This window comes from Bufo gargarizans, chromosome 2 (genome assembly GCF_014858855.1).
Source record: "Bufo gargarizans isolate SCDJY-AF-19 chromosome 2, ASM1485885v1, whole genome shotgun sequence".
Taxonomy (NCBI): domain Eukaryota; kingdom Metazoa; phylum Chordata; class Amphibia; order Anura; family Bufonidae; genus Bufo; species Bufo gargarizans.
Genome location: NC_058081.1, coordinates 238181075 through 238204499, shown reverse-complemented (window position 1 = coordinate 238204499; position 23425 = coordinate 238181075). Strand labels below are relative to the sequence as shown.

Below are 23425 nucleotides of genomic sequence, written 5' to 3'. Positions count from 1 at the left end.
CCATAAAAAAAATTATATTTTCTCCATTAAATTATGACAGCCAATGTACACAATCAGTGGAGTAACTACAGGGGAAGCAGCTGCTTCGGGGCCCGAGCTGAGAAGTCACATCAGGGGCCCATGCCTGTCATAGGTATACAGAGTATGAAGAACCTTTGAAAAATAGCAATGGTAGGCTAAAGAACCTTTGATGATGTCATTATGTCAATGATCGCAGATCCTTTAGCCTCCAAAATACACCAGAGAAGAAGGAGAAGAATGGAGAAACTGCAGCCTGTAAGTATATAAGTGTAGGTGTGCATGTGTATATCTACTGTATATGTGTGTATATATGTGTATGTATGTGTGTGTGTGTGTATGAGGCTTTGTGTATCTATGTCATGAATAAGCCAGCACTCGGTCTACTGTCAGCGCTGCACCCACATACTTGAACAAGCTAAAAGAGACTCCTGCTCCAATATACTGTCTATTGCCTAAATCCAATTCCTGCATAGCATTTATTCATAAATGGTTTACCATCTATTCAATTCATGCTTTGACCAGATTATTCACAAATATTGGCACATTCTTGGCAAATCCTAGGCATTAGAATTTAAGAATCCACCATTAGGGTCCATTCACACATCCGTAGTGTATTGCAGATCCGCAATACACCCGGACGGCACCCCCATAGAACTACCTAGAACATGTTCTATTTTTTGGGGGGAGCCGCAGACCGGAAGATTGGGGCCACGCATCTCTTCCAGCCCCATAAAGAATGAATGGGTCCGGATTTATTCCGCAACGTTGCGGAATAGATCCGGACCCATTCTACAGACGTGTGAATGGACCCTTAATCTGCAATAAAGATAACAGCCGTTTTCCTGATCAGATCAGCTAGTGCATGCGGACCTGGGTAGCATGAAAACAAGTAGAACCTCACAACCCAAAAAATGGCACCTTTCCACCCAGTGCTCACATGTCATCAAGGACCAATACTTTCACCACCCACCACGAGTAGGGCATATAAAATAAATATATATATTTTGCCTGTGATAAATGCCAACGTTATGTATACCTCATCAACTTGCTTACTGTACATAGGTGAGAACATACAGATGGTAAAAGACCGCATCAGTAAACACAAATCGACCATCGGAACAAAAAAATCTGTTATTACCAATCCCTTTTGATTTTGATGAGCACCACTCATATTAAAAAGAGAAGCCTTCTGGATACACATTCTAGACACGGTACAACCCAGAGGACTCAATAGAGATTATGAGATAGCAAGTCTCAATGACTAAATCGATTTTTTTCTATCATTTTTTTTTCAGACTGCATTGACTCATTCCAATGAAAATGATGAAAATATTCCAATGAAAAAGATTATCATATGTTTCGTTTTATTCAGCAACAACATACAGTTTGTTTCTATTTGTCAGTTTGTTTCGCTTGGTTGATTTGTTTTGTATCTTTTACTTTCATTTTGGTAATGACACCAGGTGAGATGTCACTTGCGCGTAATCTGATTACCTGCATTAAATAATACCATTGTATGTTACATAGCACACTAGCTGATGAAGGCTGGATGGGCCAAAACGCGTCCTAAGCATATGTAACTGAACTAATATAATAAAGAACACATCTAATTGAAGCTGAAGTGCTTGCTGGGATTTCTTCTATTACTATTTGTGTATCTGTGTCAACATCTGCTTATTCTCTATATAGGAGATAGCACCAGTGTCTTAAATATCTGGCTATAAGTAGATATCTATAATTAAAAGTATCTGTATCCAGGGCCGACATCATTATCATTGCGCCGCTGAGCCGGGCAGCATACAGCACGGTACACAGGCCGGAAGATTCCTGCATCGCATCGCTGACAGCAACATGAAGGTAAGTATAGGTGTTAATTTTTTTTATTAAAAAAAATTGGAGTTTGCAGTTTGGTCAAATTGAGGAAGAGGAAAATTAGCATTATAGGGGCATATACTGGGGCCACTATATAAGGGAATTTTATTCTGCACAGACTATAGGGGGCACTGTGGGGGCACAATATAGGGGAATTTTCATCCTGGCACAGACTATGGGGGAACTTTATAGCGGAATTGTCATCCTGGCACAGATTATGGGGGCACTATATAGGAGACTTTTATTCTGGCACAGATTATGGGGGCACTATATAGGAGACTTGTATCTGGCACAGATTATGGGGGCACTATATAGGGGGATTTTTATTCTGGCACGGATTATGGGGGCACTATAAAGGGGAATTTGTATTCTGGCGCAGATTATAGGGGCACTATATAGGGGAATTTTTATTCTGGCACAGATTATGGGGCACTATATAGGGGGATTTTATTCTGGCACAGATTATGGGGGCACTATATAGGAGAATTCTATTCTAGCACAGATTATGGGGGCACTATATGGGGAAAATTTATTCTGGCATAGCTTGTAAGGGGCACTATATGGGGGAATTTTATTCTGTCATAGATTTTGAGGGGCACTATGGAGAAGGGGGAAAGGAGCACTATGGGGGCATATACTGGGGCTATTATACAAACCGGATTCCCAAAAAGTTGGGACACTAAACAAATTGTGAATAAAAACTGAATGCAATGATGTGGAGATGGCAAATGTCAATATTTTATTTGTAATAGAACGTAGATGACAGATCAAACGTTTTATCCGAGTAAATGTATCATTTTAAAGGAAAAATAAGTTGATTCAAATTTTCACGGTGTCAACAAATCCCCAAAAAGTTGGGACAAGTAGCAATAAGAGGCTGGAAAAAGTAAATTTGAGCATAACGAAGAGCTGGAAGACCAATTAACACTAATTAGGTCAATTGGCAACATGATTGGGTATAAAAAGAGCTTCTCAGAGTGGCAGTGTCTCTCAGAAGCCAAGATGGGTAGAGGATCACCAATTCCCACAATGTTGCGCAGAAAGATAGTGGAGCAATATCAAAAGGTGTTACCCAGCGAAAAATCTATCATCATCAACTGTGCATAACGTAATCCGAAGATTCAGAGAATCTGGAACAATCTCTGTGCGTAAGGGTCAAGACCGTAAAACCATACTGGATGCCCGTGATCTCCGGGCCCTTAAACGACACTGCACCACAAACAGGAATGCTACTGTAAAGGATATCACAGAATGGGCTCAGGAATACTTCCAGAAACCATTGTCAGTGAACATAATCCACCGTGCCATCCGCCGTTGCCAGCTGAAACTCTACAGTGCAAAGAAGAAGCCATTTCTAAGCAAGATCCACAAGCTCCGGTGTTTTCACTTAAAATGGAGTGTGGCAAAATGGAAGACTGTTCTGTGGTCAGACGAGTCACGATTCAAAGTTCTTTTTGGAAATCTGGGACGCCATGTCATCCGGACCAAAGAGGAAAAGGACAACACAAGTTGTTATCAACGCTCAGTTCAGAAGAACATATGCTCCCATCCAGACATCATCTCTTTCAGGGAAGACCCTGCATTTTTCAACAAGATAATGCCAGACCATATTCTGCATCAATCACAACATCATGGCTGCGTAGGAGAAGGATCCGGGTACTGAAATGGCCAGTCTGCAGTCCAGATCTTTCACCTGTAGAGAACATTTGGCGCATCATAAAGAGGAAGGTGCAACAAAGAAGGCCCAAGACGATTGAACAGTTAGAGGCCTGTATTAGACAAGAATGGGAGAGCATTCCTATTTCTAAACTTGAGAAACTGGTCTCCTCGGTCCCCAGACGTCTGTTGAGTGTTGTAAGAAGAAGGGGAGATGCCACACAGTGGTGAAAATGGCCTTGTCCCATGTTGACACCATGAAATTCTGATTCAACACATTTTTCCCTTAAAATGGTACATTTTCTCAGTTTAAACTTTTGTTCCGTGATTTATGTTCTATTCTGAATAAAATATTAGAAGTTGGCACCTCCACATCATTGCATTCAGTTTTTATTCACGATTTGTATAGTGTCCCAACTTTTTGGGAATCCGGTTTGTATAAGGGAATTTTATTCTGGCACAGATTATGGGGGGCAATATGGGGGCACTATATTGGAGTATTTTATACTGGCACACATTGTATGGGCAGTATGGGGACATTATTTCTACTGGGGGTACTAAGAGGGGGTATTTTTGTACTGGCACACACAAGGGGTCATTGGCACATATTATGGGGGCACTATGGGGATATTGGTTCTACTGGAAGTACAGAGGAGGTATTTTTTTTACTTTCACACACATTATTTTGTACTGATATGCAATGGGGCCATTTTTTTGTACTGGCATACATTATGGGGACATTATTTTGTACTGGCACACATTATAAGGGGAATTTATATTCTTTCTTTTTCTGGAGTATAGTATTGGGGAGCACAGCGGATACAGTGCTGGGGGTGACATGATTGGGTGTTTAGAAGATGGGGAGGATGATGGAAAGGTAGGAACCTAAGAAGTCTGTCAATCTCTGCAGAAATGAGACGTGGCTGAAAGAAATCATCAGAGTGGTCTGGTCTGAAACGAGAAGATGAGGAAAGAGCATATCTACATCAGAGGAGACATCACTGGATGTAAGAGGTATGTAGTGCTGTATTACCCTGCATGTTTTGTAGTGCTACATATAATGTTAGGAAGAGGTTAGGTTGAGAATTTGGCATTGGGAGGGGGGTTGTGCTGTTTAAATTTTTGCCTCAGACAGCAGAAAAGCTAGGTGCACCCATATATATGTGAGGGATCACTTCTTTCAGGGGGTCACAATCATAGACCGCCTTCACGGACATCAAGATTCAGGTCTAGACTTGTGCTTTATTGTGACACATCACAAGCAAAACAATACAAAATAAACTCCTGCCCGCCTGGGCCCTAACTAACACAACTTTGTTTTCCCTGACTCACCTCTAAATACTCTCAGTCTCAGGCTCCAAGCCTCAGCAGGTCAGCCCACCAAACACAGTCCACACGGGGAAGAGATTCAGCTTCTCTAAGCCACATGGTCACAGCCCACCTGGCTCTGACCACACAAGCCTCCAGTCTTCCCTCTCTGTAAGGTCACTTCCTTTTACCCAGACAGACAGTCTGGGGTGGGCTTTTACTATCCCTTAATGATCCCAGGTGGTTACACCTGGAGATCCCTCAGGCTAGGGTAAAAACCTGCCCTGGAATGGGGTGGACTGGGAAGGTCCCGCTACCAACTTCATGAACTACTAAAGAAAAATAGCTTCAGCAACTATGTTTGCAGAAGCCAGCACCATCCTGGATCTTACTTACCTCACCCAGTTGAGGAACCTGGGTGAGATATACACCCCTTCCAGGGCTTTACTGCACACATCACTGTTCACATTGACACATATTCCCCCCTCTTCTTTAGACTTGAGGTTTGTGGATTTTCCCACATTGTACCATGCATGCCCTCTGGAAGATGTGGCCAGTGTCATATTTTTTCCTTTATTTTGCCACGCCCAGGCCAGCAGAGCTTCGTTTGTCACCAACACAGACTTTCTACCTAGTAGAAAATGCCTAAGGGCCTACTGTGCCCATCTAATGGCCAGATACTCTCTTTCTACTGTTTTCTGAGTGATGATGACACACCCTCGCACTCTTTGATTCTTGCGCTCATGCTCCCTCAGTTTTTTTTTTTTTAGCAAAAGATCGCATCTCTCTTTTTACTTTACTTCCAGAGTTTTGATCTTGGCTTCTGGAATTCTTTTCAGAATATGTTTTAATGAGATCGACAGACTCTTCATTAAACTTCTCTGGATCTTGCAGATGCTCAGACCTTTTCTGGTACTGCTGCAGCTCTTGACTGAACTGTTTGCACAGTTGCTCCCAGCCAGGGGAGCACCCAGGAATTTTATCTAGGGGGGGGTCCGAAAGGCAAAAAAATGTGGCATGTGTAGTGCGCTGTGCTAATTAAATTTTTCAAAGCCCCCTTTATATTTAAAAATGCAGGGAAGGGGTGTAGTGTGTTGCGCTGATTCTTTTACTTGGCGATTCTAAAAGCTCTGTAGGAAAATAACAATGCGGCGTGCGTAGCATTGTTTTTTTTTGTTTTGTTTTGGCCCTGCTCATTATATATGTAGTCCTCCTACATATAATAGGCCACTCCCAACAAACACTGTACAGCTGACATTATATAGTTGCGGCCTGTCTCTACACATCATACGGAGAGAGGGTGAGGTCTGTCCTGTTTCACATCATACAATAAACAGCAGGCTACAGCCAGGAAGCTCCTCCGCTCTCCTCCCTCCCCAGATCCTGCTCAAGGCCTATGGTTCCCCCCACCATCTGCCACCCGCCCGTGGCCTGCTGCCCCCCTTGACCGTCCTCACCCAGCTCTGCATCCTCCTTCTGCAAATGGCAGGGGGAGGACCCGGAGCATCTCCTCTCCTACATAGCGCCACATACCTCTTACATCCAGTGATGTCACCTTTGTTGTAGACGGTCTCTTTCCTCATCTTCTCCATTCAGACCAGACCGCCATGATGATTTTTCAGCCATCTCCCATCTCTGCAGAGATTAACAAACAGACATTAGTTTCCCACATTTTCATCATCTTCACATCTTCTGAAAACCCTTTCCTGCCACCCCCAATACTGTGCCCACTGTGCCCCCAATACTATACTGCAGAAACAGTCCCCCTCGAAATATTGCTACCACACAGATAGTGCCCCAATACTGTGCAAGCTGTGTCCCCAATACTATACTGCAGAAACAGTCCCCCTGGAAATACTACTACCACACAGATAGTGCCCCCTTCAACAATTATTGGCACACAGTGCTCTTAAAAAATAACTGCGCCCAGACACGAATAGTATAAAGATAATGTCCCCCAAAAATTATTGTGCTAAGCTAATAACGTGGCAGGGTGCCCCCCAAAGTAACAGGGCTCCCCAAAATAGAAATAATTCTCTGCCAGAGCACACTTAGTAGTAATAATGCCCCTATAGTGCCCATACTAGTAATCATGTTCCTCATAGCCCCCCAGTATTAGCAAAGCTCCGCATAATACCTCCTAGTACTAATAATTCTCCCTACAATATGACAGTACATGAAATACCCCCGCTTAGTGCCCGCTGTTGAGCTAATGTCCCCATAATGTATGCCAGTATAAAACATCCCTATATAGTGCCCCAGTAAATGCCCTCATAGTGCTCCTCTCCCCCTTCCACATAGTGTCCCCCATAATATGCGAGTAAAAAATGCCCCTTCTAAGTGCCACTATATGCCCCAATAGTGCTCCTCTCCCCCATAGTGCCGCTCTACCCTATAGTGCCTACCATAATGTGCCAGGAAAAAAATGCCCCCTTAGTGCCACCAGATGCCATAATGCCCCCATAATGTGCCAATAAGAATAAAGGCCCGTTTAGAGCCCCCACTTCCCCTTAGTGCCCCCAAATAATGCACCTATAGTGCCTCCAGATGCCCCATAGTGCCATTCTCCCCTATAGTGCCCCCATAATGTGTCAATAAAAAAAAAAAAAACATTAGACCCCCCAGATGCCCCCATAGTGCTCCTCTCCCCCATGGTGCCGCCCCATAATGTGCCAGTAAAAAATGCCCCTTCAAAGTGCCACCATATGCCCCAATAGTGCTCCACTCCTCCATAGTGCCGCCTTCCCCTATGGTGCCTCCCATAATGTGCCAGTAAAAAATGCCCCCTTAGTGCCACCAGATGCCATAATGCCCCCATGTGCCAATAAGAAAAAAAGGCCCCCTTAGAACCCCCACTTCCCCATAGTGCCGCCAAATAATGCCCCTATAGTGCCACCAGATGCCCCGTAGTGCCGTTCTCCCCTATAGTGCCCCCCATAATGTGTAAAAAAAAAAGCCCCTTTAGAGCCCCCATTGTGCTCTTCTCCCCCATGGTGCCCCCCAAATAATGCCCCTATAGTGCCACCAGATGCCCCCTAGTGCCGTTCTCCCCTATAGTGCCCCCCATAACGTGTAAAAATAAATAAATAAAAAAAGCCGCTTTAGAGTCCCCATAGTGCTCCTCTCCCCCATGGTGCCCTCCAAATAATGCCCCTATAGTGCCACCAGATGCCCCATAGTGCCGTTCTCCCCTATAGTGCCCCCCATAGTGTGTAAAAAAAAAAGAAGCCCCTTTAGAGCCCCCATAGTGCTCCTCTCCCCCATGGTGCTCCCCCCCATAATGTGCCAGTAAGAAGTGCCACTCAAAAAAAAAGTACCACCAGATGCCCCATAGTGCCATTCTCCCCTTTAGTGCCCCCATAGTGACAGCTCCCCCCCTCCAAAAAAAATTAAAAATACACAGATTCTTACCTCCATGAGCAGCACTGCGATGCAGTGCTGTGTGCTGCCCGGCTCAGGCGGCGCGATGATGATGTCATCGCGCCGCCTGAGCCGGCCTCTGATAGGCTGCAGGCATTAGTGCCTGCGGCCTATCAGAAGAACAGGGGAGGGACACACCTCTCCCTCCCCTTCTCTGCCGCAGCACATTCATCTGTATCGGATTAGATATGGAGAATGAGCGCTTCCACGATGGAAGCGCTCATCTCCTACTGCCCCCCCACCGTCGCCGCCGCAAATGCCTGCAATTACATCCAGGGCCGCGCCGCCTGTAGGTGCGCCACTGCTCCCAGCCATGGTCGTGTCCCGACACTCTCCTTTGCTTTGCGGAGCTCCTTCAGCAGAGCATGCTTGCCACCGCTCGCTTCTTTTAAATTTATCTGGTTCACTTCTTCGTTGGCGACTTGCAGTTTCCCTTCCAGGGACCTCCATTTTGTCTCCACCTTTTTCCCCCAGTTTTTACAGCATTTCTTCTTCCAGATTTGCTAGTTCTGGAATGATAAGAAGTTCCATTTCCATGCACTTCCTTCTCTTCAGCAGTGGTTTTCTCAGGTTTGGTGGCAGTTTCAGAGACCTCTGCTTCTTCAGTGGCTTTTTCCACTTCGACAGATTCTCCTTCAGCCTCTTCTTTGGGCTCTGCAGCATCTGAGGATTTCTTCCACTCCAACTCATTGGCCTTAACTTCTTCAGTCTTTGTCTCTTTGGAGTCTCCAATCTCTTTTGCTAGCCTTCTCATCCTTCTCGGACATGGCCTCATATACTTGCACTCGTAACTCCTCCTCCTCTTTTTCACCAAGGTTGGAGGCACCGGGGACACTGGGGTCTTTTACAGACTCTTCGTTTTCTGGCATTCTCTCTAGAGGGTCACCCACAACATTGTTCCCCATGCAAGCTCCAGGAGAGCCATTCCCCAGTAGTAGACCACATCTGCACACTTGGTCGTCCATCTCCCCGTATTCCTTCCCCAGAAGGCTACCGGCTTCCTGGAAGGTATCGAGGGCGGAGGGAATGTCTTTCGTGACCAGGTCCTGGCTACACACTGCCATAAGTCTCTTGGCTTTTGCATCCACACCAGCCCCATCAACGGGTTCAGCAAAAAGATCTTCCATCTTCTCTTTCTTCGTCCAGCACCGCAGCGTCACCATCTCCAGACCCCTCTTAACAGGCTCTGGCTTAGACTTCTCCTCTTCAGGTTTCTTATTTTCCTTCATTTAAGCCTCAAGTGCTTCTTCAAGGGCTCTAGTCAAGGAGAGGGCCTTGGTCTTCTTCTCCCGAGTATCGGCCTCCGCTCGGTCAAGTTCTTCGGCATATTGGGCAGAAATTTAATTCTCTTCAGTCAGAAGCCGGTCAAACTTCTTTTGTTTCTTCTCCAGGGTAAACACAATTTGTCTCTGGTGTTCCAGGTCCACCATCCGATCATCCAACTCTTGCTCAAGTTGAGCAATCCTGGCTTCCAACAGTCTTTTCTCATCCAATAGAGCAGACTTCTCTGAGGTGCTGTTTGAGATCTCCTCAGCCACCTCATTCCTTTGCTGCTCTGCATGACGTCTGGATCGCTCAGAAGCTGCAAGTTACTCTTGAAGTTGGAGAAATTCTTCCTCTATTTGTGACTTCAGTTCATTCATCTCTTTCTGACCTGCCAGGAAGTCTTCCACTGCCTGGGTATAATTCTCGGACACTATGCTGACTTCTACCCACTTGATAAGGTTCATCTCTTGAATCTGCTCAGGCTCTCTTTTATGTGCCTGGTTTTATGTCACAACACCTATCAACTCTGAACCTGAGATCACTACCTATAGAACCCTGTGGAGAATGGTTAACGACACCTAGTATGTGTGGTACACCCTCTAGCACTGCCACATATATCCCAATGGGTTCCCTCAGCTGTGTGCTCTCAACATTTATCGTGCCATGGGGGAGGTCGGCCCTGGGTGCTAGAACAGCCGGTTCTCGGGGGGTGCCAGAACAGAAGCAATGAGCAATACAGATGGAAGCGCTGATTGCTTTTCTCTTTATAAGATGCAGTGCATCTTATAAAGGGAATACTATTATGGAAGCGCTCACTAGTCTGCAGGAGGAGGGGGAGAGAAGCGCTGTGAGCGCTGTCCAGTACTTCCTCCTCCTCCTGCTCGCTCTTCTTAGGGCTGGTGCTGCTGTGTCCTGGCTGCCTGCAGCGTCATGGCATATAGAGCGCACTCTGACCTGGCGCTGCAGGCGGTCAGGTGACTGCAGCGCTGGCCCTGAGAAGATAAGACAGCCAGGACAAGGGAGTCTGTTCTGAGGCCTGATATGTTGGTCTGGAGATCTAATGGGGGTCTTATATGGGGGTCTTATCTGAGGTCTGATATTGGGTTGGGGTCTTACAAGGAGGTCTAATGGGGGTCTGATCTGACGTTTAAAACTGGGGCCTTATATGGGGTCTGACATAGAGGTCTAAAGGGGGTTTGGTCTGAGATTAGGGGATCTCAATTAGGGTTTTATATGGGGTCTGATCTGAAAGGAAGGTGTTTTTTTTTATACTAGCGCACAATATAAAGGGGTGTCTTTGTACATCTGTGTGGTACCAGTATTTTCAGGGGGACTGTTTCTGCAGGAAAGTATTGGGGAGCACAGTGGACACAGTATTGGGGGTGGCAGGATGGGGTATTGAGAAGGTGGGAGGATGATGGAAAAGTAGGAAAGTAAGATGTCTATTTGTTAAACTCTTCAGAGACGAGGCACAGCTGAAAGAAGTCACCGTGGTGGTCTGGTCTAGCAGGAGAAGAAGAAGAAAGAGAATATCTACATCAGAGAAGAGAAGTCACTAGATGTAAGAGGTATGTGGCGCTGTATGACTCTGTATGTACTGTAGCACTGTATGTAATGTTTTCCAAGTATGTCTTTAAAGGGGTTGTCTTTTTTTTTTTTTTTTGTATGAGTGCTGCCTTCTCTGCTCTGTTTACCTGCTCATCACTGCAAATGCTATGGCAAGCAGGTGAACAGAACAGAGAAAGCAGCTCTCATATGAGTGCTGCCCTCTCTTCATACAGCTGGGGACTGGGGGCACAGAGGGCATTACTAATATGAAGGGGCACAATGGGCATTTCTACTAAGGAGGGGGCACAGATCCAGAGGGCATTACTTCAATGAAGGGGGCACAGTGGGCATTATTACTGTGAAGGGGGCACAATAGGGATTTCTACTATGGAGGGGGTGCAGAGGGCATTACTAGCACAGTGAGCATTACTACTATTAAGGGGGCACAATGGGCATTATTACTGTGAAGGGGGCAAAAAGGGCATTATTACTATGAAGGGGGCACAGTGGGCATTATTACCATTTCCCCACAACTCCCAGAACAATGGAAAAATCACAGCCCAACATTCCCTCATGCATGAGCGTATTTGTAACATCAAGTTCACAAGTCACAGTTCTCACTGGAGTCTCACACTCAATGAGAACTACAGGATAGTCCTTACTATCCGCATGAATGTCCCCAGCTACCAAGCTGGCATGTACCAGGCTCTCTGTGTCCAACAACACTTGGACTGGACTCCCCTTTACCATAATGTCACACATTTGTTTAGCAGTCTCTAGTCCTGGTGTCTCAACACCTCCCGACTCGGCAGGATATGTCATCAATAGTAAAAAGCGGACAACCCCTTTAAAGGGGCTGTATATATTGATGACCTATCTTCAACCATTACCCCTGATGATTAGCTGTTTGAAGAGGAGTCGGCGCTCCATGCTTCCACTGCTTCCTGGTCATTACACTGTGCATTGTTTTCTTTGCTGCTGCAGCAGAGTAGTGTAATTACAAGTACTATCTGTTCAACTGGATGGAGCGAGTACTTGTAATTACACTGTGCCTCTGAGATTACAGGCAGGGTGGAGCACTGCTTTCTCTTCAAACAGCTGATCAGCCGATCAGATATTGATGCCCTATCCTGAGTATGGGAGGAGGGTGCCATTTCAGTTTTCTTCTCAGGCAGCAGAAAGGCTAGGTGAAGCCCTGCTGAAAGAAGGAAGTGGGGTTAGGGCAGTCTTCCCTGGGTGCCAGCTGTCAGGAGGTTCCGGAGCAATGAACACTTCCATAGATACAGATAGTGGGCATTTCACTCACTGACCACTCAGCTCTCCTAGCTCCTTCCCTATTCCAGGAGCCGTCTGCTTACATTCAGCCCTGCAGGCACAGATCGGGCTGCCGTACTGTATAGGCGGAGCCCAGGAATATGCCTGTGCACTCCTCCCATACAGTGCTGCAGCACGATCTGTGCCTGAAGGGGAGTGCTGGAGGGGGATCTGATCATTAGGAAGAGGACAACGTGAGTAGTTACAGTTTTTTATTTTATTTATTAATACTGAGGGGCACAGAGAGGGCATTACTACTGTGAGGGGCACAATGTGGCCAAATGTACTGCAAGGAGGAAAAATCAAGGCATAAAAACTGTGAGAGGTACAATGTTTTAAAGTATGGGGGGAAGGGGGGTATCACCGAAAAGACCTGCCACGAGTGCCAAACACCTTAGGCACGCCACTGCTTCTTTAATTCAAATTCAGAATATATGTGCCCTGGTCCTGCCTCATATTAAAAAAAATGCCCTCACTGACCTGCCAATACAAAGCCAAATTGTTTTTATTCAAAGGTTTTATTTTAAGTAAGCTGACAGAGTTTGCACCCCCAGGAAAGAGGGGATGATCCCAACTGGGCCCCCTCTTGCCCTGGGCCCCATAGCAGTTGCAAGGTCTGCCACTATGGTAGTTATGCTTCCGGCTACTCTGTGTATTCAATCTTCATTGTTAATGGCTGGGCAGTATTGAAGGTGCTGCACGGCTATTAACAATGAAGACCATCTATACAGTACGGTCTTCATTAGCTAAATGAAAGGCAGTTGCGGCTAATTGGTTACGCCGTTCCTGACTGCAGCATGGACGCATGGAGTCGAGATCATGGCTGCTCAGTGTGGCCGTACCCTTAGGGTACGGTTACACAGCACGGTTGCGATGAGGTCAGGATGCAGTTAGGAACTGCAGTATCTCATTTTCCAATAGAAGTCAATGAGAAAATAGGTTTCTGAGATAGATCTGGCAGTTTCAAAGTTGTTATGACTGCACCTGATTGACCGCATATAAGACACGTCCTGCAGCTGCTGACTGAATGGAGATATACAGTTGAGTGGCCGCTTGCGGAATTTGTTTTAACATAAGTGTTATTATTGGAAGTTAATCAGAATGCTAAAGAACCATAAAAATGTACACTTCAAATAACGGATGATTATGCACGCTGTAACCGACTGCATGCATTACCTAACCATATCTTGACCGTATCACAGCTGCACCATGTGGCTGTACCCTTAACATCCTAGTGCAAAAAAAAAAATTGGCTTTCCTTGATAAACTATATTACAGAAATGTCATCCCTATCCCTACACCATATTAAAAAATAAACGGAAACGGCTGTTATACTTCAAAACACAATAAAACACAAAAGACAAAACCTTCTATAGTAATGCAAAGAAAAAAGTTAGAAAGTAATGAAGAAGAAGAAAAAATAACTCAGCCACTATTTTCAGTTATCAAAACCAGTATTGCTTACTTAAAAATATGATTTTTGTGACCTCATTGCAGTCTCCAGGTATAAAATGTCTGTATTTATTTAAGCTGTGGCAATAGAACTAGAATAATAACGTATTTCCTATATCTCTCTTGTTCGTTTGTTTTAACAGGTTCCCTGCATCATGTTGAGCTCCTAAGAGGACTTTCTTTCTTCTGCCCCAGATGGTTTTTGTCTGTTGCGCCATTGTCTAGATGTCTTAGATACAGCTGTCACAATCTGAAAAGGCTGCTCTATGCAGCGGAGCGGTTGTTCATTTGTTATATGACATCATTGAACTGTAATATGGCAAACTAATATTACACTGTTTGGCCATTGTATGGTTTTGTGAGAACGAAGTAGAAATGATATAAATCATAGGTAACACAATAGTGTTACGTTATCGAATGGCTGTATGGAACGTACATCCTGCAAGGCACCATGCCAACACGCAGCAGGATGAATGGAAAACTCCTTTTATCAGACTCAATATTACATATTATAAATACACACCTGTTTGTATTGCTTTTACTCTCCAGGGCTCATTTAGCATTTTTAAAACAGGAGGAAGGGATTACAGGATGTGTTTCTGCTCCAACACCTAACTTGTAAAACGTATTAAATGGCTTGTAGACAGACATTACTCACAGTTATCTGTTCCCAGACACATCTGAGAATATAAGCTTCCTTGTTAGTTGTGGTGGGACAGATAAAACACACATACATCATGCTGTTTATTCCAGGCGAATGTTGTCTGTAGATCTGTCCAAACTATTGTGGAGCAAGTGACGTTCACTGGGACTGGGATTGGCACCTATAATATCAAGTTGGCTTTTTGGGGGTTTTCAAAAACTTGGAGTACATCTAGATGGACAAGGTGTCTTTTTTCAGCCTTATAAAGTATGTTAATATGTTATGCTACTATCTATTTATTTATTTGGTATGAGTAAAAAAGTTAATACAGCAGAAGAATATAAAGTAAGATTATCATGAAAAGTTTGTTTTATTGTTTCAATTTTTTAACAGATATTATAAATGCAAAATACTCAATGGCATTTTTTATTCTTCACAGCCCAGTTACGGTGGATTCTCACATAGCATAAGTTTTAAGCCATGTACAAATCTGTTACAAAATCTGCATGTCATGTGGATTTTGCATATTGCCGCGGGCTAGATTTGCAGCAGTTCGATGGAAACTACCAATTGAATTTGGAAATGAATTATCTGTGGTGTATAACTGCCCAAAAGGTTCTAACCTCAGCAAAACTTTTGTGATACGTCAAGCTTAAATCATTCAAAATGGCAGCCATAGTTTCATAGCTCAGAAGACAGAGACTATGGCATCTGCCACCGAAAAGGGATAATTTTTGGACCATTTTATAATTTAAAAGTAAAATCAGTACAGTGTTATTAAACAAGCTGTTTGTTACCCCAGCGACTATGTGTTTACCCATAGCCATAGATGTAGCTGTCACTTGAACATAACAAATGCTGTTTTTGCATTAAAGAGAATAAAAGGGATTGGATACAGTCCTACGAGACGCCAGAATGCCATACATGCCTTTTTAGAGCAATTGGGTACCATATTTATTTGAACCAAATGAAATCTGATGATGAATCTGACCACAATTTGCTGGGAAATTCACTCATCTCTAGACAGTATATTAAGTACATGGAAAAAAAAAATATATATAATTAAGTATTTACTCTTTCCCTTCATTATATAAATGTATGCCACTGTCTCGACCCTTATCTTGACTAATAGAACTGTAGTTCTAGGGAGTCAAATGTCACAGTGACAGGGGTTGCCATATTGCTCACGTTTGTGCTCTGGCATACTGACTATGGTGGTTTCCGTGTTGGCTGGTTATGTAGTAATGACAGCCTGTGTGTTTACTGTCTCTTCCTTGTTTTCCACTCCCTGTCTCCTAGTTCGTGTGGGGTTAAAGTCTTGGTCTGCATGTGGTCACTAGGTGCTTTATATTCCCGTTTGCTGTGGGCCTTGGGGTCAACCTGTCTCCAGCCTTGCTGGGTGCAGGAGCTATGCACCTGACCTGGGTTATTCCATCTGCCCTGTCTGTGTGACCACCTAACAAGACATCTAGGTCACCTTGTTTTCTTTGGTATCTGGTCTATGACCACCATGTGTCATTCCACATGGGGTTCAGACTTCTGCCTGTCTGTGCAACTCTGCCTTTGACCACCATGTGTAGTTCTGCATGGGGTCTAGACTTCTGGTTGTCTGTGCCTTGTGTGCAGCTCTATCTGTTCACCCATGTACTAACTTTGCATAGGGAACAGGCTTATGCTAGTCCAGGACTACGCCTTTGGTAAGGGGTTCTCTGGAGGGAGGACATCTACTGCAGTATGTGTGCAGCTCTGCCTGTGACAGTCATGTGTGGTTCTGCATGGGGTCCAGGCATCTGCTTGTCTGCCTGTTTGGGCAGCTCTGCCTGAGATTGCCATGCATCTGTTCCGCATGGGGTCCAGACAGCTGCCTGTGTGCTGATTCCTATTTGTCTTGTCTGTACTGTGTCCTGTGCGCTTATGTTTAGGTTCCAGTACATGTGCTTGGGTTCCAGACCTTGTTTTGTGTGGACTGTTGGTGCTTGCACTGTCAGTCTATGCAGGTAAGTGGCCAAGTGCACTGGGACCATCCTGGAGGTGCGACCAGTGAGCCCTCAGCTAAGTTCACCCCCACCATCTGAGGCTCGGTGAAGAATGGGTCTCACTGAGTCTCTGCCCTCTGGGTTTGGCCCCAAGTAAAACTGGTGCACTTGGTCCAGTGGTATTTCCTGCCACTGGTCCCTTACCTACTGATCAAGTTTTCTGCCATGTCTGTATCTTGTTATTAGTATTTGATTTTGGTCCTTGCCTTGTCTGTCTGATTGCTTTCCTCGTGTTTGTTTGCCCGAGATGTTCTAGGGGTTGGTAGGACCCTCGTTAGAAATAACATCAAATCATTTCTTTCTACTCTATAAGCCTGTATAGTTGCCAGAGAGAAGAAATCTCCAATGACTATGGTTTATCTAACATGTCATCTCCCTAGACCCCTGAGAGTTCGACATGGGGGTAACATAATATTGGGATTCATTGCAGTCGCATGAAAATGTTTTAGGTTTTCAGTTAGGTTTTGCAAGGCTGTGTTTCTAATATAAAGGTATGTAGGTAAGCTATGAAGTCATGGAGTGTTCTCTAGATGTCCGCTCTCTTGGCTACCTCATTTGTTATGTTTGTAATTGTTCTTTATTGGGGAGATGAGAAATGTATTGTTTGTTTTAAATAGAAGGCAAAGAATTTCTCAGAAACAAGAGCCCTTATAATGCTCATTTATAGTTACTATATATTTATTTTACACATATTACCATGTGTGCAATAGCTGGGTAAAAAGAGTAATGTAAACAAATCAGTAACCTAATTGCTTCTGATTAACTTCACTACAATGATTTATTTATCTTGAATCCAGGTACCCATGGTAGGTTCATGTGGAACAGCAGTCAGTAGTGGCTTTTACGTACTATAAACAAACCTGAAACGTTTCACTTACTTTTAAAGAGAATAAAATGCCGTCAAGTTCCAAAAATAACAAACGCAAGGTAAAGGCGATTCTTTTATAGGTAACTTGGGTTGAATAAAAGGCAAAGACTAGAATTCCTTAGTACATGTTCTACCCTGCTGCTTACATCTATGTCTCCTCAGTAGAAATTTAGTATCAATATCAATATTTTATTTAATTGATCAGTATAGAACTGGAAGTCAGTCAACCAAAAGACATGTGGTGTTAATAGAATTCCATGCAGGGGTAGCAGCTATAGTGCCTACTAAGGGGCCCAAAGCGTGAGGGTGGCCAAGCCAGACACACAAGAATACAAAACATAGAGGATGCACAATATTACTTCCATTGTTTGCAACATATTCCTCTTCTTCCTGTGTGCTGAGGGACATCAGTACAATCTTCCTCCAGCCAAGTGTCTCCTCACCTGTGGTCTGTGCGTACACTTCTGCAGTAGTGATGTTGATCACTGGCCTCAGCAGTCTTGTGCATCACTGCTGAGACCAATGCTTGGCTGCAGCAACATGTTATTTCTCCAGGAAAGTAAGCAATGACCTGTAGCGATCACTGGAGCGTCATCATTGGCCGGTGGGGATTTAAAGGCCATCTGTCAGCAGATTTGTACCTATGAAACTGGCTGACCAGTTGCATGTGCGCTTGGCAGCTGAAGGCACCTGTGTTGGTCTCATGTTCATATGTGCCCGTATTGCGGAGAGAAATTGTTCATACATGCAAATAATCCTCTAGGAGTAACGGAGGTGTTGCTGTTGCTCCTAGAGGCTCCACTCTCTCTGCAACTGCCGTATCCCCTGCACTTTGACAGGGTTAGGCAGTGAAAACGTGATCACACCTGGCCCTGTCAGAGTGCATAGGGGGAGGCGGTTACAGAGAAAGCATAGTCTCTAGGAGTAACGTTAATGCCCTTGTTGCTCCTAGAGACTCATTTGTATGTGTGAGATGGGGAAACAGCTCTCATTTTGTTAACATTGTACTTGTGTAAATGAAGTTAAATGATGTGAAGTTAAATGATATAAAACTCTCAGGGGTGGAGTTTCAAAGCCTTTAGAGGAAGTGAGTCAGCAGCCATCTTAGAGTGAGCCTAGGAGAAGATACAGGAGCTGTGTGTGAGGAGAATCCCTCAACATCCAGGTGTCAGAGCATCCTTCAGGGACCAGAGCTGCAGCCAAGTGGAGCTGATCGTGACCGAACCATGTTTGCAGATGCCAATAGGGGGGACATGGTGTCATGACCCCACTATTTTCATGTGCATATATTACATTATTATTTATTACTTACCTGGATACAGATGGGGATGGTACAGGCAGAGGTCTTAATTGAAGAAGCAGGAACAAATTGATTGGAGGAGAATTCAATGGATGGCCTCAAGGATGAACCTATAAAAGAAGAGAAGAGATCATTACTGCGCAGTCACGTAAGTGGAAGTAAACAAACCCCCTCCCAACCCACCCTTTTTTTTTCTTTTCCCAAATTATGTCACGGTGCTAAGAATGGGGTAAAGTTGCCCTTTATGGCGGATTCGTTTGATGTTGTTTATTTTCAATATTAATTGTCATTGGTTTTAGTTAATTGATTTAATTAATTTAATAATTTAGGTAACATTAGGCTCCGTGGCCATTTATAATCCACTAATAAAAACTTAATTATTCTTCAAGAGAGTCTAATTATTTATTTATTAATGCAATTGGTATATCCTAATTCCTGGGATCTATGACACCATGTCCATGACCCTGATCTTGTCCAGAGGAAGGAGAATTGCTGCCAGGAATGCAGATGAGAGCTGAGGAGTAAAGCCACAGACACTGCAGTACCGCATGCTTGGTGGGTCAACCCTTGTTCCGTCCACAGTCACCAGCTTATACAGACCCGGGTCAGTAAGACTAATCAGTAAGTCAGTTAGTTAGGTTTTCTCTTTTCAGGCCACAAGTATTGTTAAATACTCATAACAAAGACTTCACGTTTAAAATGGCAGTTCATACCGGAGAGCTGATAAGCTTCACAACCAATTCAGGACAGGCTTGCGTTTATTCAGGAGAAACACTATAGGCATGTGCCATTTGACCAGTTGTTGGGAAGGGGGGGATACTATAGCATGTAATAAGATTGTAAGTTGTTGTGCTGTACTGCAGGCTAACCAGCATCACTCACCTACATAATTGTTCCTGATTCTAGGGTATTAACAGATAAGGTGTGGCTGGTCCATTTAGGCCCACCAGTAGGTAAATGTAATGCTCATACATCCAGCATCCACCAGAGGGTGCCAGTGCTGCACAGCACACAGGTCTCTGCCTCCTGGTTGGGTGTATGTAAATTTATTCATGTGTAACAAGAAGCAGCCACATTCTTTACAACGTTTAAGAAAAAAATGTTTTGGCAAAACTGGTGTTGGATTTGCTTTCCTCGTTCGTGACTTTGCTGTATCCTGGGGAGCCAACCCAGGTACAATTCTTACACATGTTTGATAACTGGTCAGCCAGTTTCATAGGTACAAATCTGCTGACAGATGCCCTTTAACAAGTTAGCAATGTTTTTTTTTTGTCACATGCCTTACATTTAGGCAAATTTTTTAAACTCCCATAAAACCCTGTACCTCTAATGTTGCTGGCAATCTTGTCTTTTCAGATTTTTTTTTTTTTTATCAGGCAGAACTGGTAGCATTGTTGAAAACACATGATAGTCAAAACCTCTCCAGCATATTCTAGAAAATACTTAAAGGGAGTCTGTCACCAGATTTTGACCTTATAGACCAATACATAGCGCTCTAGCATAGCAGTCTATGATTCTAATGGTACCTTTTGATGTTTTCTTGTGAAGTTTCCCCAAGGCAAAAACAGACTTTTAGTCATATGTAAATTAGGGCTTGCAAGTGCCCAGGGGCGGCGTTCACCTCATTGGTGCCCAGGCTGTTCTGCCTTTTTTCGTCATATCCCCACCCCAGCCTCTTCCTCTGCCCGCGCTTCCTTTGCGTCCTCCTTCTCTGCAGCGAGATCCCGCGCCTGCGCTATCCATAGCTTTGCCAGGGCATGTTCACTGCGATGCCCATTGTGGGCACAGCATCGCAGTAGCTACTGCGCATGCCCCAGCCAAGCAATGGAGAGCGCAGATGCGGGATCTCGCAGAGCGGGGCGGGCAGAGGAAGAGGCTGGGGCAGGGGATATGACGAAAAGAGGCAGAACAGTCTAGGCACCAACGAGGTGAACACCGCCCCTGGGCACTTGCGAGCCCTAATTTACATATGAATAAAAGTCAGTTTTTGTCTTGGGGGAACTTCAGAAGCAAGCATCAAAGGTACCATTAGAATCATAGACTGCTATGCTAGAGCGCTATGTAAGCGGTCTATAAGGTCAAAATCTGGTGACAGACTCCCTTTAAAGGGTCCGCATTGCTAAGAAAATTTCAGTTTTTATATATGCAAATGAGCCTCTAGGAGCAACAGGGGGGATTGCTGTTATTCCTAGAGGCCCCATGCTCTCTGCAACTGCTGTACCCTTCCCACTTTGATTGTCAGTACCAGGCATGATCACTTTACTCTGCCTGGCCCTGTCAATCAAAGTGCAGAAGGTGCAGCAGTTGCAGAGAGAGCAGAGCCTCTAGGTGTAATGCCAAGGCCCAATTTGCTCCTAGATCATTTGCATATATTAAAACACCATTTTTCTCATCAATGCGGGCACATATGAACATGGGACCAGCACAGATGCCTCCAGGTGACAAGCGCACATGTAATAGATCAGCCAGTTTCATAGGTACAAATCTGCTGACAGATGTCCTTTAAAGGAAGCGTGTCAACAAAAAAGTTATCTGCCAGTTAAAACCAGATGGCAAAGCATATCCTTTTCTAATGTGTTTTTATTTTCTGAATGCTGATTTATTTATTCTATTACCTGAACATTATTATAGGGGCAGCCATATTGCCTGTTCTTAACAGCAATAAGAAAGTTACTTTATGACAGCCACATGGTCCATAGACACAATGGTCAGGAGGGGACATCATTGACTTATAGTTTTCAAGGCATGCTCTGTGACCTGTGCAGAGGTCAAGAGGGAGTAGTTAAGCTTTCACAATAACCTGTTGTGAATGGTAGATCCAGTCTTATCTATAAACAGAGGGGATATCTACAGACAGGATTAGAATAATTCACTTGAATGGGGCTGAGCTGCTCCCAGGCCATGTGACAGTTGAATGCGTCATCACTCAGCCTAGAAAAAGCTGAGAGCAGGTCACTACGCTCACAGGAGCACCAGTGCCTTCTCAAATAGCTGATCAGCAGGGGTCCCGGGTGTCGAAATCCCACTGATCAGATACTGATGACCTATCCTGAGGATAGTAGAAAAAATAAGGTGAAAGCAGCATCAACTTAGCATCCAGACTCCCCTAGGAATGCCTCAGCCCACCAGCAACCATGGATCCATTGCAGTTGCTCCATAGATAGTCCAAACACAATCGACGGCAGCATATCCTTAAAGGGTTGTTTATTTAAATTGGGTCCATAAAAATTTACACAAAGCTTGAGAAACACTATGATGTAGTCGAAACGTCGCACTACCTTTGGCACTGTGTGTACAATTTTATGGACCCAATTTAAATAAAGAACCCTTTAAGGATATACTGCTGTTGATTGTGTTTGGATAGGTCTTCAGTATTATCATTTCGGAAAACCCCTTTAATGGAAAAGAGTAGTTTCCATAAATAGAAAAAAAAAAAAAAAAAAAACACCCCCTACAGTCCGAGTGCTAGGAATTTAAACTCCCTGTAGTAAATGGGCTCACTAATGGGTCCTCTTGAGTTGCCAAACTGTATACAACTGCATATTAGTCATTTTTCATTGTGCTTTCACTGTACTTCCTGTCTAGGTTCCCTTCACAAATATCTGGTGATCTGGCACAGCCTCCGTGACGCCTAAAACACCAGAGGAAAACTTTAAAAAAAAGAACTGTATCCCATAATTTTCCATGGCATTGTTCATGTACATCAGGTATATCAATTGTGATGGCTCATGTAAATAGTCAGTCTGCCGGACACAACTGGTGTACGTGCACAAAGCTGTAAGTAGGTAAGATGGAGGCAGTGAGCTGAGTGTTGGTGCATACTGCACAAATATTCCCAGGTGGATGCTGCACACAATTTTGAGATGCTAAGTATATTACAAACTTTCTTCTACAGACGAGGTATGAATAGTTAAGGTGGGTTTGTGGAACCTGCTGGGTCCTGGAAATCCCCTGTAAATTGTATACACATACTTTCAAGTTTAATTTGCATATCTCTGTTGGATAATTTCTTCCTGGATTTCGTCTTTCAATTTTTACATCATTAATAATACTGTAATCAACGCATATAACATGTCACATCCATTACACTTGAAGCATCTTCCGATTTAGAAAGGAAATCCATGTATATTGTTAGCTACGAATAATAAACTCCTGTAACCGTAAGAGAAATGTTTAGCTGCCCACAACTGATAAAGTATAGCTGCTTTGACTTAACTCCTTTCCAATGTTAGACATGTTTATACAAGACTAAATTGACTTATAGCATACCTTTCGTCATCTCTAATGCACGTATACACATACTGAGCAACGGTATGGCTTCATGTCCTGCCTGCCGGCCAGCACTGACGTGTAGTAGACTGCACTACATTCTTAATAGCATGATTCAGTTACTTTCATTTTTCAGAGCTCCTTTGGAAAATGAAAGGTGGTAATCTGATTGGTTGCTGTGGGCAACTCACAAGGTTTACCTTTACAACAGTTTGATAAATCTCCCCACATTTTTACATTAAACATATTTTTTTTAATCATTTTTGGAGATATTTTTAATTTTCTTTTCAACACAGGTTTTGTAAAAGAGACTTGATTAAATAGTTTTACATCATTTTTGGTTGCTGTGTGGCGAAACCAACCTCGCCACTGGGTTTTGGAGAGGGCTGTTTAAAAGCCTCTTGCCTCAGGATTATGGCCCATAGTAACTTTAAAGGAGAAAACAGACCGGC

At 44.0% G+C, this 23425-nt stretch overlaps 1 long non-coding RNA gene across 1 annotated transcript in view; it reads right to left on the bottom strand.

The window, feature by feature from the left end:
- Positions 1-23053, bottom strand: part of LOC122926406 — a 32972-nt gene extending 9919 nt beyond the window's left edge. Inside the window, exons 1-2 of the long non-coding RNA XR_006387663.1 lie at positions 22974-23053; positions 18717-18814 (exon numbers count right to left, since the gene is read on the bottom strand). This is a non-coding gene — a long non-coding RNA (uncharacterized LOC122926406). The remainder of the gene's footprint in view (positions 1-18716; positions 18815-22973) is intronic.
- Positions 23054-23425: the final 372 nt, after the last annotated feature.